Source organism: Aotus nancymaae, unplaced genomic scaffold (assembly GCF_030222135.1).
Source record: "Aotus nancymaae isolate 86718 unplaced genomic scaffold, 86718_ANA_hifiasm-v0.15.2.pri h1tg000077l, whole genome shotgun sequence".
Taxonomy (NCBI): domain Eukaryota; kingdom Metazoa; phylum Chordata; class Mammalia; order Primates; family Aotidae; genus Aotus; species Aotus nancymaae.
The window spans coordinates 5,497,913-5,516,487 of NW_026988492.1; the positions used below are offsets into that span (position 1 = coordinate 5,497,913).

Here is an 18,575-nt window from a genome sequence, read left to right on the forward strand (position 1 = left end):
GAAGCAGGCCCCTGTTTTCAACTATGCACTCAGATGTGGCATTTGGGGTGTCAAAATTAATATTTCCCAAAGCCGCCCATCCCCTGGAGATCAGTTCTTCTGCTGGCCCAGGCTAAACCTGGGATTCCATTCTCTTTTACCTTCTCCTTTTAATTCGTTGCCAGGAACAATGGGTAATTTCATTATGATGTCTCCTCCCCTTTCTTTCTATTAGTGCTACCTTGGTCAGTGCCACCTCACACCTGGCTTGGACAATTCCAATAGCAGGCTCTTAACGGGTTTCTTCACCTCCAGTGTCCCTGTCCACCTGTCCTGCACACCATCTTCTGATTGATCTTAAGGCCTTACATGGGTCTTGTTACATAAGTCTCATTACCAACTAAGTCAAGTTTAGTCGCCTTACTGGGATATTCAGGGCCTTTACAATCTATCCCTATCCTATCTCAGGTTAGTGTTTTCGTCAAGTCAAACCATTCCCTTATTCAACAACTCATTCCCTCACAGTACTTCATTCATCGGACAGTGAATTTGTGAATACCTCTTATGGACCAAGCACTGTTTTTATTTATTTTTTAATTTAGTTTCAAGGGCACATGTGCAGGTTTGTTACATGGATGTATCGAAAGATGCTGGAGTTTGGGCTTCTGTTGAACCTAGCACCTGAATACTGAACATGGTACCCTGTAGGTAGTGTTTCAACCTTTCCTCTCTGCTCTCCTTCCTCTCTTTTGGAGGCCCCGGTGTCTGTTGTTTTCATCTTTCTGTCTGTGTGTCTCCATTGTTTTGTTCCCACTTGTAAGTGAGAACCGCAGTATTTGATTTTCTGTTTCTGTGTTAATTGACTTAGGAGGATGGCTTCCAGCTCCAGTCGCTACAGAGAACACGATTTCATTCTTACTTATGGCTGCATAGTACCACATTTTCTTTATCCAAGCCACTGTTGATGGGCACCTAGGTTGATCCCATAACTTTGCTATTGTGAATAGTGCTGCAGTACACATGAGTGCAGGTAACTTTTTGGTAGAACAATTTCTTTTCCTTTGGGTACTTACCCAGAAATGGGATCACTAGGTTGAATGGTAATTCTATTTTAGTTCTCTGAGAAACCAAGCACTGTTTTAGATGCCAATGATATGCAGTGATGAGCAAGACCCACAACGTCTCTGTAGTTACAGATTTTACAGTCCAGTGGGCTTCAGAAGTGGGCTTTGTGTTTGGTAACAACAGTGACCTAAAGAGACTTGCATCAATTGTACTACTTACTACCATTCCCACTTTAAGATTCCACAGCATTCATCAACTTTTGCTGCAATCGCAGACAGCCCTAAAATCTCAGTGTCCTAAAACAGCAAGTATTTCTTTCTCACTCACTTGACTCACGGATATGTAGGTAGGCTGGGGCTGATATGCTTTGGTCTGAGAATTAATCAACTTTCACATGTTATTTTCATAGTAAAGGGTAGAAACTCCCAGGGACATGAATGGAAGCGTACAATGTGTCTTCAGGTTTAGGCTCAGAACTAGCTCTTCTGCTCTGATTCCTCTGATCAGAGAAAATCTCGTGGTCAAGGCCAACATTACAGGGTGGGACAGCATACCCCCTTATGGTGAGGGAAGGAGAAATATAGTCTGCCACACATACAACCTTCAAGAAGAAGCTCAAATCCTTTCTTTCTAATGTATGTTTTAGAAGTTGTAGGGATTGAGATATATATTCTTCATGTATCGTGGTTTACTTATAGTTAATATGTACCTGATGATACATATTAACATATTTAATTTGCAAAAATTAAAAGTGCAGTAATATCTAGGACGATTAAGATGCAGAGAAATAGACATTGCAGGTGGAAATGCGCGATGCTATTACACAGTCTTTGAGGGAAGTAATCTGACAATGTTTATTACAATTGAAAATACACATTTATTATACAGCATCACATATCATGTATATTTCCTTTTTGTTTTTCTTGCCAGAAATGTGTAACTTGAATCTAATCAAGCCCCTAGACCTAACTTTCAGTTTCAGAAATAGCGGAAGTAAAGAGAAAGTTAAATGATTAATGGGAAGAAATGATCAGAGCAATCCAGAATGTGGAACATTCTACATAATAACTGGGCTGATCACTTTAAATGCCAATGTCTTAAGAAAACAAAATGAGAGGACTCTTCTTCACTAAAAGAGACCAAGGGGTGTAAAGCCCAAATGCAATACATTAACCTAGGTTGAATCCTACTTAGCAAAAAGAGAAAACTGTAGAGTCTTAGGACAATTGGAGAAAATTTGAATATGAACTGAATTGTTACATGATATTATGCAATTATTTTACATTATCTTAGATATGGCAGTGGTTTTATAGATGTGTAGGAGATAATCCCTATTCCTAGAGAGGCACACTGAAATATTTAGAAGTGAATTATCAAGTAGTATAGCAAAATACGAATTATACATACTTGTAGAGATAAATCACATACATTTAACCTAGCAGCCCCATCTTTGTGAGCCACTACTACAAAATAACTGTGCTAACACATAAGAATGAATGTGCAGGGGTGCTTGTTGCCAATTGTTTATTATGACAAGAAGTTAGAAACAACTGAAGTGCCCATTAATAGCAGAAGGGGAAGAAATTATGACAAATTTATGTCATAGAATATTATACAGCAACAAAAAAAGAATGAGTTAGATTTGTCTGTACTGACTTGGAGACATATGCGTGATCTGTTAAGTAACAAAAATGTTATAAAATAATAGTGTAGTGTAAATCCATTTTATATAAGGCAATGTTTATATAAAAACAAACCATATCCTCTGCAAACTACCTATAGATCGATCAGTCATCTACCTATCATCTGTGTGTGTGTGTGAAATATAAATATCAGGTGTGAACACTGGTGGCCTTAAAGGAGTAGGGAGAGATTAATTTTTTTTAAATCTGTGAGTGACAATTTAATTTCTTAAAAACCTTAGGAGATAAATTTTGATCTGCCCATGACACCTTTTCCTGCTTTCCAACACTGTTATGGATTTGTTCTTTGAAAGTGTCATTTCTTATCATTGCAATGGGATTAGGGGAGAGAGGGCAACTTAATGCATGCTCAGTGCATCATCTTAAACCTGGGTCCCTCCCACTGCTCTCTCCAGCTTCTCCGTCTGTAGTCATGCAGTTTCTTCTCCCTGGGGTGCTCTTATCTGCGCATAGAGCTTCTAGCTAGAAATAGTGGATCTGGGAACTCCTTCATGGAACTGTTCAAAGTTTAAGCATTGAGGCATGATATGAACTCCTGGACTTGGTTTGTTTTGGGAAGGAAGAGGAATGAACTGTGACCAATGCCTATCTTCAAAATTCCTCCATTCTCTTAAAAGAGATGCATTTGGTGGAACAACATTTCCAGCTGGTCTGATAATACACAGGCTCTCTGTTGGAGATCCACAAGAGATCTTTGCTCTTTCTATTAGCTGCGCAGACCAGGAGCCTTCTGAAGCCATTAACCTACTTTCTAATTGGCACCTGCTGCCTTGGTGTAAGTTACAGGGACATATTTATAGCAAGCAGTGGGGTAAAAGAGGGTAAGCCAACTTAAATCACCAATCATAGAACTGGCACAACACAGGCGGCTGGCACGCCCGTGTTAAGTAAGTAGGTCAACTGTTCCCTTTAAGTGCATACAGGTAGTTTGTTGAAGGAAAGTTTTGAAAGAACATAATCCCTAGGTTTGCTAACGTAGTTTGTCAAAGGTGGAAAAGGTATGTCTCAGGGAGTGCAGGTGGGGGTGCAGATTTCTTCTCTGGGAACGACCGAGAGTGTGTTGCTCCCATGCCAGGTCAGGAAGGAGCCTCTGGGAGTCATCATGTGTGGCACTGTATCTGGAGTGAGGATCTTCCTTTTATAATAACTGAAGGACAGAGATGCCACTCCTTCTACAGAAATTGTTTTTGTCATAAAAAGTATATTTCCTCTTTAAATCAATATTCATAAATGATCAAAAATGCACATTTGGTAAAAGTGGGACTTGGAAAGAGTTATTATTCTGGTCCTTTTCCTTCTTTTTTTTTTTTTTAAATGGTCTTACTCTGTTACCCAGACTGGAGAGCAGTGGCACAATCGTGGGTCCCTCAAACTCCTGGGCTCAAGCACTCCTCCCACCTCAGTCTCCCAAGTAGCTGGGAATACAGGTGGGTGTGACACCGTGCTTGGCTAAATGTTTAAATGTTTTTGTAGAGATGGGATCTCACAATATTACCCAAGCTGGTCTCAAACTCCTGGCCTCCAGCAATTCTCCTACTCTGGGATGCCGAAGTGTTTGAATCACAGGTGTGCCACTGCCCCCAGCCTTGGTCCATTTTGTCATCAAGACACTCATCCTGGCTGCTTGTCCTCAGTGTGTCCCCAGTAAAAACAAGGTGAAGGATAACAGTAAAAGCACCAAAGAAACCCACCTAGGGCAGCCAGTGAGAAGGTGGAGAGCACCAGTGAGAAGTTGTGACTGTTCAGCAATGCTTAGCCCTGCCTGACTCCACAAATTATCTGCCCCAGCAGCAAGAAACTGCCCTCTGCTTGAACAGCAAGTTCCCAAGCCCCCACTCTGCATGACCATGCCCACCTTGAATCTTGGATTCCCTCTCATCCTTCCCCTCTTCTTACCAAAACAAATTTGGACCACGGACATCTAACTCAAAGCCCTCATTGACTCTCCCTCACTGGTGTCTGGGTCAGGTGTACAGACTTCACCCTGTATTTTGGTCTTCTAGTTTGACACGTTGGTATGAGGCTTGCCTACTGTTTTCACATCTCTGGACTTCTCTTTCACTCACATAATTTTCCCCACGGGCAATGTGTACCCTGTATGACAAATTCCAGGGCAGATAAACTTCCCTTATGCAGCTCTTCAGCAACACAGATCAGCCGTCACCATGTCTTGCATTGAAATGGCTCTTAGAGGCTGGGCACAGAGGCTCACGCCTGTAATCCCAACACTTTGGGAGGCCGAGGAGGGTGGATCATGAGGTCAAGAGTTCGAGACCATCCTGGCCAACAGGGTGAAACCCCGTATCTACTGAAAAAATACAAAAATTATCTGGGGGTGATGGCGCGCACCTGTAATCCCAGCTACTAGGGAGGCTGAGACAGGAGAATTGCCCAGGAGGCGGAGGTTGTAGTGAGCTGAGATCACACCACTGTACTCCAGCCTGGCAACAGAGTGAGACTCCATCCAAAAAAATAAAAAATAAAGAAATGGCTCTCAGAGTTTATAAAGCACTTGTACATATATTGGCTTGATTTATCTTCCTAGCTGACTTCTAAGGTCAGGATAGTACCCAGCTTTTTAAAATAAGGAAATTGAGGCCCAAGAAGGTTAGGCAATGTCTTGTCTACTCACCCAGTCAGTGCTGGGTTGGTGCCAGGATCCAGGTTATCTGCCTCTCCATCCTCTGCCCTCTGGCCTCTCGGCTCTAAGGTCATCCTGCTGCATTTGGAGCTGGAGATCTCCAAACTCCACTTCTTAGGCCCTCGCCAGTAGACTTCCTGTTAGGTTCTGTCAATAGGAAGCATTCAGGGTAGATTGGCTGAGTAGGAAGAGGACACGAAAAGCTTTTTTCCTAGTGTCCAGTTCCAAGCAGCACTGCTCTCATAGCAGCAGGGAGAAGGTTCTAGCTGCCCATTGTGTGACTGCTCCCAGCACCTGCCATGCTATGCCTGTTCAGTGATGTCCACAGCAGCTGGACGCTTTGCAGTTGCACAGCCAGGCAGGCTATCCTTTTATTCTCACCCTGATCCAGTCCCTCTGGGCCATTTGAGCATCTGTGGGGCACACTCCCCACTCCATGAGTGACTGGAAAACCCACTGGGTTGTGCTGCCAGCTCAGACATCCAAGGCATGACCAGGCTTCCTTTTTAGGGGTACAGCTACCAGCTAAACTGAAGACCCTTCTCTAAATATGAGGGTCCACCACTATCAACACCGTACTTAGAGTCTAGGCACTAGCAGTACAAAGTGTCCCCCTGAAGGTCTGATCTCCAGAACATGGCACCTTGTTCTCAGAGGCTACAGCACCAGCTGTGTAGAGATTTTCCCTCAAAGGTTTAAGTGGAACTCCCACAACACCAAGGTCCTGATAGCAATATCCCTTTGCTTTTATTCTCCCAGCCTGGGATGGTAGTTTCTTCCTGCTCTGAGTAATTCAGGGTTATCTTAGTATCTGCTTTTTGTTCTTTCAGTCTTCCAGTGCCTGTGATGAATCCGTAATTACCCGTGGTTGCTTGTGGCAGAGTGGCCCAGAAGGCAAAGCCTTAAGAATGCAGCTGACTGTTTCTGATGGCACTGGAGAATTTACAGAGGGAGGGAAAATGACAAGCCCAGGTCTTTAAGCCCTCAGCTCTGTTTCTTGGTAGAACAGCCCCAAATCTCTAGGATTTATGTTATAAACCTACTTATGATTACTCAAACCACCAATTCCATTTGGAGGTATGTCCCAAAGAGGCATGGAAAAATATAGCCCTACAAAAACTTGTACAGGCATACTTCAGAGATATTGCAGGTTCCAGACCACCACCATAAAGCAACTATCACAACAAAGTGAGTCATACAAACTTTTTCCTTTCCTCTGCATGTGAAAGTTATGTTTAAGTTTCTTACAGATTCTGGATATTAGACCTTTGTTGGATGCATAGTTTACAAATATTTCCTCCCATTCTGTAGGTTGTCTGTTTACTCTGTTAATAGTTTCTTTTAATTAGGTCCCATTTGTCAATTTTTGATTTTGTTTCATTGCTTTTGGCATCTTCATCATGGAATCTTTGCCAGGAACTTAAACAAATTAACAAGCAAAAAACAAGCAACCCCATTAAAAAGCTGACAAAGGACGTGAACAGACATTTTTCAAAAGAAGACATACATGCAGCCAACAAACACATGAAAAATGCTCAACATCACTAATCATTAGAGAAATGCAAATTAAAACCAACATGAGATACCATCTCACACCAGTCAGAATGACTACTATTAAAAAGTCAAAAAATAACAGATGCTGGTGAGGTTGCAGAGAAAAGGGAACACTTACACACTGCTGGTGGGAATGTAAATTAGTTCAGCCATTGTGGAAAGCAGTGTGGCAATTTCTCTAAGAACTTAGAACAGAATTACCATTTGACCAAGCAATCCCATCATTGGGTATACATCCAAAAGAATATAAATTATTCTACCGTAAAGACACATGCACTCATAAGTTCACTGCAGCACCACTCATAATAGCAAAGACATGGAATCAACCTACATGGCCATCAATGGTAGATTGGATTTTTAAAAACTGGTACGTATACACCATGGAATACTACGCAGTCATAAAAGAGAATGAGATAATGTCCTTTGCAGCAACATGAATATAGCTGGAGGCCATTATCCTAAGGGAACTAATGCAGAAACAGAAAACCAAATACTGCATGTTTTCATTTATAAGTGGGATCTAAACACTGAAAACACATGGACACAAAGAAGCGAACAGGCACCAGAGCCTACTTGAGGGTGAAGGCTGAAAGGAGGGAGAGGATCAAAAACTACCTGTTGACTATTATACTTATTACCTGGATGACAAAATAATATGAACACCAAACCCTGTGACGTGCAATTTACCTATATAACAAACCCACACATGTACCCCCAAACCTAAAACAAAACTTAAAAAAAAAAGTTCTTGGGTAGACGTTTCTTCTAAGAAGATCTACAAATGGCCAATGAGCACACGAAAAGATACTCAACATCATTAGTCATTAGAAAACTGCAAGTCAGATCTATGAATGAGACACTAAATAACACTTATTAGGACAGATATTATAAAAATAATAATAAAATAAAAGTTATGTTTATATTTATACTGTGGTCTGTTAAGTGTGCAATAGCATTATGTCTAACAAAACAAACTTAATTAAAAAATACTTTATTGGTGGGAGCTAAGCTATGAGGATGCAAAAGCATAAGAATGACACAGTGGACTTTGGGGACTCAGGAAAAAGGGTGGAAAGGGGCTGAGGGATAAAAGTCTACAAATTGGGTTCAGTGTATACTGCTCGAGAGATGGTTGCACCAAAATCTCACAAATCACCACTAAAGAACTAACTCATGTAACCAAATACCACGTGTTCCCCCGAAAACCTATGGAAATAAAAAATAATAATAATAAAAAAATACTTTATTGGGCTTGGCACAGTGGCTCATGCCTGTAATCCCAGCACTTTGGGAGGCTGAGGCAGGCAGATCACCTGAGGGCAGGAATTCAAGATCAGCCTGGCCAACATGGTGGGATTCCGTCTCTACAAAAATACAAAAATTCAAAAATTAACCAGGCATGATCGTGTTTATGTTTTTAATTATATGTGAAAGTGTTTTTCTTCCTGAATGATCCTTATTTTCTCCAAGTGAATTCTTTTCTGTTTGTTTCAGTCTTCTCAGCTGTCTGCTAATCCTCAGCTGGCACAGTTTAAGAGCTGTGAAGGCTGGGCATGGTGGCTCACACCTGTAATCCCAGAACTCTGGGAGGCCGAGGTGGGTGGATCACCTGAGGTCAGGAACTCAAGACCAGCCTGGCCAACATGGTGAAATTCCATCTCTACCAAATACAAAAATTAGCTGGGGTGGTGGCACACACCTGTAATCCCAGCTGTTCGGCAGACTGAGGTATGAGAATCACTTAAACCCAGGAGGCAGTGGTTGCAGTGAGCTGAGATCGCACCACTGCACTCTAGCCTGGGCAACAGAACAAGACTCTGTCTCAAAAAAAGAGAATACTTTATTGCTAAAAAACGCTAACAATCATCCAAGCCTTCAGTGAGTTATAATCTCTTTCCTGGTGAAGGGTCTTGCCTAGATGTTGATGGCTGCTGACTGATCAAGATGGTGGTTGCTGAAGGTTAGGATAGGTGTGGCAATTTCTTAAAATAAGACAACAATGAAGTTTGCTGCACCAATTGACTCTTCCTTTCACGAAAGATTTCTCTGTAGCATACAGCACTGTCTGATAGCATTTTACCCATAATAGAACTCCGTTCAGAATTGGAGTCAGTCCTCTGAAACCCTGCCACTACTTTATCATTGAAATCTGTATCATATATGAAATCCTTTGCTGTCATTTCAATGATGTTCACAGCATCTTCACCATGAGTAGAAGATGCTTCTCAGGGCTTTCTTTCTACGTCCATAAGAAGGAGCTCCTCATTCTTTCCAGTTTGATCATCAGATTAGAGAAATATTTTGTATTAGCAATGAGCAGCAATATTTTGAAAGGAATCTATTTTTCTGAGCAGTAGGTCTCAACAATGGGCTTAAAATATTCAGTAAATCATGCTGTAAATAGATGTGCTGCCCACCAGGCTTTGTTGTCTGGTTTCTAGAGCACAGGCAGAGTAGATTTAGCATAATTCTTAAGGGCGCTAGGATTTTCAGAATGGCCCATGAGCACTGGCTCCAACTTAAAGTCATCAGCTGCATTAGCCCAAGCCTGTCCTTTGAAGCTTTGAAGCCAGGCATTGACTTCTCTCTGGCTATGAAAGTCCTAGATGGCATCTTCTTCTAATAAAAGGCTGTTTTGTCTATATTGAAAATCTGTAGTCTAGCGTAGTCATCTTTGACAAGGATTTTAGCTAGATCTGGGTAACCTGACATAGCTTCTACATCAGCACTTTCTGCTTCACCTTGCACTTTTATGTTATGGAGAAAACTGCTTTTTTTAAACTTCATGAAGCAACCTCCTCTAGCTTTGAACTTTTCTTTTGCAGCTTCCTGACCTCTCTTAGCCTTCCTAGAATTGGAGAGAGTTCAGGTCTTGCTCTGGGGGAGGCTTTGGTTTAAGGAAATCTTGTGGCTGGTTTGATCTTCTTATCCAGATCACTCACACTTTCTTCATATCAGCAGTAAGCCTGGTTTACTTTCTTGTTACTTGTTTGTTCAGTAAAGTAACACTTTTACTTTTGTTTGCATTCACAGCTTGGCTGACTGCTTGACACAGAGGCTTTCAGCCTGATTCACCTTCCTCACTAAGCGGAATCATTTCTAGCTTTTGATTTCAAGTGAGAGACATGTGACCCTTTCCTTCACTTGAACATTTAGAGGCCATTATAGGGATATTAATTAACCTAATTTCAATATTGTTGTGTCTCAGTGAATGGGGGGCCCAAGGAGAGGGAGAGAGACAAGGGTACAGCCAGTCACACACAGTCAGAACACACACAACATTTATCCATTAGATTTTTCATCTTGTCTTATATGGTGAGGTTTGTGTAGCCCTAAAACAATTGCAATAATAACACCAAAGATTGCTGATCACGGATCACCATAAAAGATATACTAATCATGAAAAGGTTTGAAATACTGCAAGAATTACCAAAATATGACAGAGACAGGAAGTGAGCACCTGTTGTTGTGAAAATGGCACCGATAGACTTGCTTGATGCAAGGTTGCCACAAACCTTCAGTGTGTGAAACACACAATCTCTGCGAAGTACAAGAAAGCAAAGTGCAATAAAATGAGACACACCTGTACACGAATGTTCACAGCAGCATTATTTATGACACTCAAAAGGTGGAAACAACCCAAATGTTCATCAACAAACGAAAGAATAAGCAAAATGTGGTATGCACATACAAGGAAGTATCATTCAGCTGTAAGAAGAAATAGGCCAGAAGCGATGGCTTGCGCTTGTCATCTCAGCACTTTGGGAGGCTGAGGTGGGCGGATCACTTGAGGTCAGGAGTTCGAGACCAGCCTGGCCAACATGATGAACTCCGTCTCTACTAAAAATGCAAAAATTAGCCATGTGTGATGGCAGATGCCTGTAGTTCCAGCACTCAGGAGGCTGAGGCAGGAGAATTGCTTGAACCCAGGAGGCAGAGGTTGCAGTGAGCCGAGATCATGCCATTGCACTCCAGCCTGGGTGACAGAGCAAGATTTCATCTCCAAAAGAAATAAAAGTAAAAAAATAAAATATCCACAATAGGCACTTTCACAGAGACAGAAATTAGTGGTTTGTAGGGCTGGTGTAAAGAGGAGGATGGGGGTGGCATAGCTTTGGAGGTGGCGGAAGTGTTTTCTAAATGATTTGTGCAGATGGTTGCACCACTCTGTGAATATACTAAAAACCCCTGGGCGGTGCACTTTAAATGAGTGAATTATATGGTATACGAGTTATATTGTAATAAAGGTGTTCCCTCCACCAAAAAAACACCTGAATAATAAGAAAATTTATTTCTTTTATAACAGGAAGTCCAGAATGAGGTCAGTTTTATAGTTGATTCATTCAGTGGATTAACTATCTCATTAAAGACTGATTTCCCCATCATTTCACTCTTCATCTTCAATTAGCTGCCCTCATGGTTCTAGGACAATTGCAGCAGCTTCAAACATCCTGGAGACAGAAAAAAGAGAGTTCTTTCCTTATTTCCTTTATTTTGGGAGGAAAAACCTTCTCCAGTCAGTAGTCCTCAAGCTAATCATCCATCATATCTCATTGATTAGAAATGGTCTCCAGCCAGGCACGGTGGCTCACACCTGTAATCCCAGCACTTTGGAAGTCTGAAGCTGCCAGATCACCTGAGGTCAGGAGTTCAAGAGCAGCCAGGCCAACACAGCCAAAACCCCATCTCTACTAAAAATACAAAAAATTAACCGGGCATGGTGGTGGGCACCAGTAATCCCAGCTACTTAGAAGGCTGAGGCAGGAGAATTTCTTGAACCCAGGAGGCAGAGGCTGCAGTGAGCCGAGATCACACTGTTGTACTCCAGCCTAGGTGACAGAGTGAGGCTCCATCTCAAAAAAAGAAAAAAGATATCCTACTAAATACTGACCCAGTACCAGGCAAGGGTACTGGGGTCACCAGGACTGGCTTAGAACAATCAGATTTAACTCTGAGTCGTCAGTAAGAGAGGTGGAATTGAACCAAACCAGGGTTCTGTCACCACAGAAGAAGGGGACAATGGCGGCCAGGTAGGCAACCCCAGTGCCTGCAGAAAATAATAGAAAATTTTCTTGCAGGAAGAATAAAATCAGAGAATTGATAGAGAATTTACTTCTGTCCATCTATCTATCTATCTATCTATCTATCTATCTATCTATCTATCTATCTGTCATCTATCTATCTATCTATCTGTCATCTATCTATCTGTCATCTATCTATGTATACAACCATCTGTTAAGCAAACTAAATATGGCCTGAGAAGCACTCTGTGCTTCTATATTTGAATCTTTGTGGATGAACTGCAACCTAGCTTAATAGGCAGACAAATCTGAAAACCTAACTTAGTAGTATGCACCTGTAACAGTAGCTGAGTCTCGGCCAATCCCAGCCGCCATACTTCAACCACTCATAGACTGCTAAGTGTTCAAATAAGGCAAACACCAACCTGTAACCAATCCTTCTATTTCTTTACCTCACTGCTGACATCTGTACGTCATTTCCCATTTTTTGTCTATAAATTTGTTCTGGCCACGAGGCTTCCCTGGAGTCTTCGTGAATCTGCTGTGCTTCTGGAGGTTGCCTGATTCACAAGTCATTCATTGCTCAATTAAACACCTTTAAATTTTACATACATCCACCTACCTACCTACTTACCTATTATTTATCATCTACTATTATCTACTGTCCTCTACCTACCATCATCTATTATTTATCTATCACCTCTAAATTTAACTATCATCTATTACCTATCATCTATCTGTCCATCTATCTATTTCTCTCTATCATCTGTATACTTACCTATCTACCTATGTGCACATGTGTGCACACGCACACAGATTTTAAATGTCTGTACTTTTGACTTCTTGTAACTAAGGAGCATGGTTTTTTACCTTTAAAAAAAATATGCAAAAATATGCATTTTCTTCCAAGTGTCTCAAGTCTGGGAAGATCAGAGCCAATGCAGCTAGCATTCTCCTCTCCTCTGGGAGACAGCGTGGGCCTGTGCCACGTTGCCCACCTCTCCATCCTGGTAAAAGCATTGGCTACCCAGAAGCAGGCCAGGAGGAGGGAGCCTTTGGCTGAGGTCTCCTCGGAGTAGGGGGCACACCCTTGATCTTGGCATCACTTGCCTCTCTAAAGTTTCCGATCCCTGTCTTGCCTTTGCAGACGTTGGCAAATGGGCCACTAGAGCCGCCTCGGTCACATATGGTTGTGTTTAACGCTATAGAACTTTGAACCAACCTCAAGCTGTGCCAGTGGGGAGATCAAAGTCAATAAAGTGTATGTATTTTATAAACGGTGAACTTTAGTGAAGAAACAAAACTCATTTAAGCCAAAGCCAAGGGGAGTGTTATGTTTTGACTGATGCGTAAAACACAGAAAGATTTCTTTCCCCGTGTGTTATTTGTTTTTTTTTAAGACTGTTTATTAAAGTCCATACTTTAAAATAAACATAGAGAACTCTCGTGTTCTCTTTGTAAACATGTTGAGTCCTTTGAAGCCAAGGATAATGAGGATGATAACAGATACTGTTTATCCTCTCCTGGGCTCCATGTTTAGTTAGCTGGGTCTTGAAGACTCTTTCCTCCGGAAAGAGCTTTTCAGAATTGACTCTGTTAGAAGAGAGGGAGAGGGAGAAGGCTTGGAGAGTTAGTATCTCTACTCAAACTTCTCTGCCAATGAAGTCCTTCCCCTGGAGGACACAGCCTGGGCCAAGGGCTCATCTTCCTGGGCATCCACATTCAAGCCGAAACCCATCAGGAGGGAAGTTCTGCCACCTGGCGGGATGTGCTGGGTCCCTACTGGTCTGTCTGCCTAGTGGTGTGCTGGTAAACGTGGAACCTTCTGTTCCACGGTGGCGGGGAGAGGAGCCCTCATTTGTGGCACGTGCCTGTTTCTGCAGTGTGGCTCGTCTCATCGTGGACTGTGTCAAGCTACCCACAATCTGTCACGCAACCCAGAACTGAGGAACAGATTGATGTGCACAGCGGTTGGTTCCCCAGCTGGGGAGAGCCGGCCTCCGGCACCCAGACCTCTCCCTCTGCCCTGGAATATTTCCTTCCTGGGTTTGGGAGTGAACGCACAACTTTGTCTCAGTAAATATTTATAAATGGCAGTTTCCTCTGCTATGGGGAAACTTTCTTTTCTTTTTTTAAATGTCCCATCTCCTTGTGCTGGACAGACCCCGGCTTCCATTTTTCTTGACTCTCCCAGTATGCAGGGATGTGCTGGGCTATTTTGGTCACTTCCCTTGGACATTTCCTTGAATTGTTTGGATGGCATTGTGTGATTCACAGAGCCCAGCTTCCTCTCCCCTCTTAGCAGCCGGGAAAATCAGGCCCCTTCATGTGTTTCTTTGTTAAGTGATGGATCCTGAAGTCATTCATGCCTCGCTGGGGAGGGGTGGGTGAGCTAGGGGCTCCAATGTCCAGGTCCCAGGTGTGAGAGACGTCTGGTGCTGATGTCCCAGGAGAAGGCTGGGCTGCTGGGGATGAGAATGTGCTCAGCTCCACGGGGGTTTCAAAAGTTTTGAGGTTGTGGTGAGTAAGTAGGGAGCCTGCATCCCATCATACAGCTGGAGGCACCTATCCAAGGTGATGAGATTTTTATCCAAATACAGAAACACAGATTTTGTCTCTATGGTTTAAAAGTTGGAGGAATAAGGAGTGCCTTGCAAAGAGGCTGGGAGCTCAGGAGGTGATGCCTGTACTAATGGGGCATTTGTGGGTCCAGAGAGCATGCTTAGACCCAGGCGAGGCCAGGAAGGGCCAGGAACGGCCTCTGGGCTGACAGTCCTGACCTCATGGAGCCTGACTCTCCATCCCATCAGCTTCCCAAGATTGACTCAAAGGGGCCCACGGGACTCTTCTGGGAAAATGGCCTTAGAAATCAGCGGCAGCTCAGCTTTACTATGACTATTCGGATCAAAGGACCCACAGTGGCTCTTCTGGCTGAGGCAAGAACTGAGGCGAGAGGTGGCTGGGGGAGAAGTCCTAGGACTTCGTCCTGACCTGCCACCCTGCCATCCCTTACGTGCCTGGCATCTGCTCAGGATTCTGGGGAGGGGAGATCCTTTGGAAGGGCTCATATCCATGTAGTTAGAAGTAGGGGAAGAAAAGGGAGCCCCACAAACAATTAGAAGGATGATTGAGCTCGGTCCTGCCCTCTCCTTGCCACCTGCCAGCCAGTAATGTTTGTTTTCCTGATGCTGATAATAACAACCAATAGAGGTATCATTTATTGCATATTTAGTGCAAGTCGACTCTGTGCAAACCATCCTGCACCTCTTATGGCATTTCACTACTACATTAACCTGGTGAGTTACATGTTTTATTAATATTCCCATTTTATAACTGGGAAGACTGAGGCTTAGAGAGAGATTATAGATTTGCCCAAGGTCACAGCTAAGAGTTAATAGAGGCCAAAGTCTGAGTCCGGGTTTATCTGCTTCCAAAGGCCATCCATCTACCCACTCTCCAATCTGCTTCTCTGAACCCCAGAAGGGGATGCAGTGAGCTGGGATTCCTGTGTGTCCTGGTTATGTCCTAATAGAATATACTAGTAAGTAGACCACATCCCAACTTCAGGACCAGGCTCTGCCAAGCCAGGAATATGAGAAGAGGAACAGCACCTCCCCCACCGTGCCCCAGAGACTCTCCAGGCCTGAAGGTTTCCCATGAGGAGTAGTATGGCGCGCTCGGAAGGCATCTGTCCCCACCTCGTCTTAGCTGCGCCTGCATGCTGGGTTCATGGTTTCCACCCTGCTAACTCACACCTGCATTCCTCTGCCCTCTCAAATCCTCTTGGGCAGATGACCTAGCCAGGCGGTTGACCTGGCTTTCCGTTTCACTTTGACCTTTGGACTCTGAGCTCAGTTAACATCGTACAGTTCACAATGAAGCCCTGCCCCAACCCAGCTCGCTGTCCCTGGTCACTGCTGGGGAAGGAGGGAGACTGGACAGAGCCTCCCTCCCACCCTGAATTTCCTGCTTGGTCCTTGAGTGGAGATGCAGCCCTCAGCTTCACACTCATCTTGCCTTTCCTGGTTCCTGAGTTCTCATCAATTCAGCAGGACTATGATTCTTCCTCCTCATGGTGGCAGCACAAATTCAGCCTCAGCAAATCAATGCCATTAATTGCCCAGAGTTCATTAAAAATCGTGGTTGGCTTTTGCCAACGTGCAAGGTGAGACAGGGACTGGCTGAGTCTTGGGTCTACATAAGGCCCAGCTTACCCTGTGTGACCTTGGGGAAATTGCTTACCTCTCTCTGACTCCGTTTCCTTGTCTGCACGATGGGGATAACAATAAAACTCACCTCAGCCAGTGGTTTTTAGGATTAAATGAGTTAATGTATGCAAAATGCTTAGCATGATGCCTGGCTCAGGAGAAGCTCTAAGTGTTAGCTGTTCATATGATTATACATAAATTACTTCACTTCTTCTGTGGATCAGAATTTGTGGTCACTAAGCAATGAATGGCCAGATCCCTGAGCCAAAATAAACTAACTCTTTCCTGTTAGTTCCAAGCACATTAGTCACCAACCAGATTCATAGTATGGCACTTGGTTCAATTAGTCCCAGAGGACCCATTAAGTCCCGTTGAACCACAATTGCCAAACAGTGCCTGGGGTCTGAACTAGTTAAGTGAACCCCAAAAGGTGAAAAGAAACTTTCAGCAAAGACGTAGTCTAGTTTTAAATTCCTAAAATCAGTCAGGCGTAATGGTGCATGCCTGTAGTCCCAGCTACTTGGGAGGCTGAGGTGGGAGCATTGCTTGAGCCCTGGAGTTGGAGGCTGCAGTGAGCTATAATTGTACCACTGCATTCCGGCCTGTGGGACGGAGCAAGACCTTGTCTCTACAAAAATAAAATTAATAAATAAAAATAGATCTCTAAAATTCCAGTGTAGCTGGGACAAATCACACCATCCTCCCACCCACCCCAAATTATCATATCCAGATGGTCTGATGAGTATCCAACATTCTCAGTGAACTATATAAGAATGTATATTAAAAATTAGAAAGAAGAGTCCCCACTTGCAACAGTTTAGTATGAGGCAAAAATAACGGTAAATTCCAAAGCAAGTGCTCCGGAATAGAGTAACGCATGAGCAGTGAGTGGTGGGCGGCCACCCCAGTTGGCATAACAAAGCAGGGGAGCTTTGATGGCTGCTCAGTGACGGGTTTTTGTTTGTCTGTTTTTGGGTTTTCCTGTTTGTTTGGTTTGGGGTTTTTTGTTTATTTGTTTTTTGGATTTTGTTGTTGTTGTTGTTGAGACAGAGTCTCACTCGGAGTGCAGTGGCGCTATCTCAGCTCACTGCAACCTCCACCTCCCAGGTTCAAGTAATTCTCCACCTCAGCCTCCCGAGTAGCTGGGACGACAGGCACACGCCACCAAGCCCAGTTAATTTTTGTATTTTTAGCAGAGGTGGGCGGATCTCTTGAGCCCAGGAGTTTAAGCCACATGGTGGCTGGGCTGGTCTTAAACTCCTGGGCTCAAGCAATCTGCCTGCCTCAGTCTACCAAAGTGCTGGGATGACAGGTGTGAACCACCGCACCCGGCCACAGTGACTTGGTTGAACCCACCATCTGGTTTGCAATGTCTCTTGTCTTTGCTGAATTGGCTCCGGGCCTGTATGTAACAAAGAGAGTTGTCGGAACTGTGGCTCTCCGGCCGTGGGATGTGTGATTTGCAAGGTGGCTCCAAGCTCAAGAGAGACCTGAGTGAGACGGGGGGCCCGCTGCCCGCCTTCCCCGCATATGCCACTCCCATGCTCTGGTTTATTTAAGCCTACCATTCTGAGGCTGTCCAGAGAGCTGAGCAAATACAGAGCCCGCCCACCGCCAGGACAAGCAGTCCCTATTCTCTGCGGTGCCAGAGGAGACGGACAGACCTTCCCAGCCATGTGCACCTTCCCTCAGCCTGGGAAGAACTAAGGAGTCCTTTACGGTAGTGTTGTAATTACTGAACTAATGTGTGTACCTGCATCAGGACGGATTTCAATACGCAGGGCTTGAAGTTTCTGAGGACCCTCCGTTTTGTAAGCCATGCTGTGCCAGAGATAACAATTACTGTTGCTACAGTGTTGCATCGGGAGACTCATTCCCAGGAAGATGAATGTGGCTCCTTCCTGCACTCTGGGTTCTGATGCACCATGTTTAGGGAACTGAGGGCAGGAACTTCCTCATCTTTTTCCCCTCAGACTCTTTCCTGCTGACTTTGTCCTTCCTTTCTTCCTCCTTCCTTCCCTGCTTCCTTCCTTTCTCTGTCTTTCTTTCATTTTTGAGATGGGGAAATCTTGCTATGTTGCCCAGGCTAGTCTTGAACTCCTGGCCTCAAGCAATACTCTCACCACAGCCTCCCAAGTCGTTGGGATTACAGGCTTGAGCCACCATATCTGGCTTCACTCGCTCTGCTTTACCAACAGGTAAACATGACCACGTGTTCACGTTATCCTGAGGATCCATGAGAAAAGGTATGTATTAGGTTGGTGCAAAAGTAATTGCGGTTTTTGTCATTGAAAGTAATGGCAAAAATCGCAATTACTTTTGCACCATGTTAACAGAAGCACGTTGAGAATAGCTAAGCCCTAAACGCATGGGGATGCCTGCTGATGGAAAGCGCAGGATTTGG

At 43.8% G+C, this 18,575-nt stretch overlaps 1 protein-coding gene across 5 annotated transcripts in view; it reads left to right on the forward strand.

Annotated features, from left to right (window-relative positions):
• MTPAP (mitochondrial poly(A) polymerase) overlaps window positions 1-18,575 on the forward strand; it is a 119,185-nt gene that overhangs the window by 86,770 nt on the left and 13,840 nt on the right. The window lies entirely within an intron of this gene.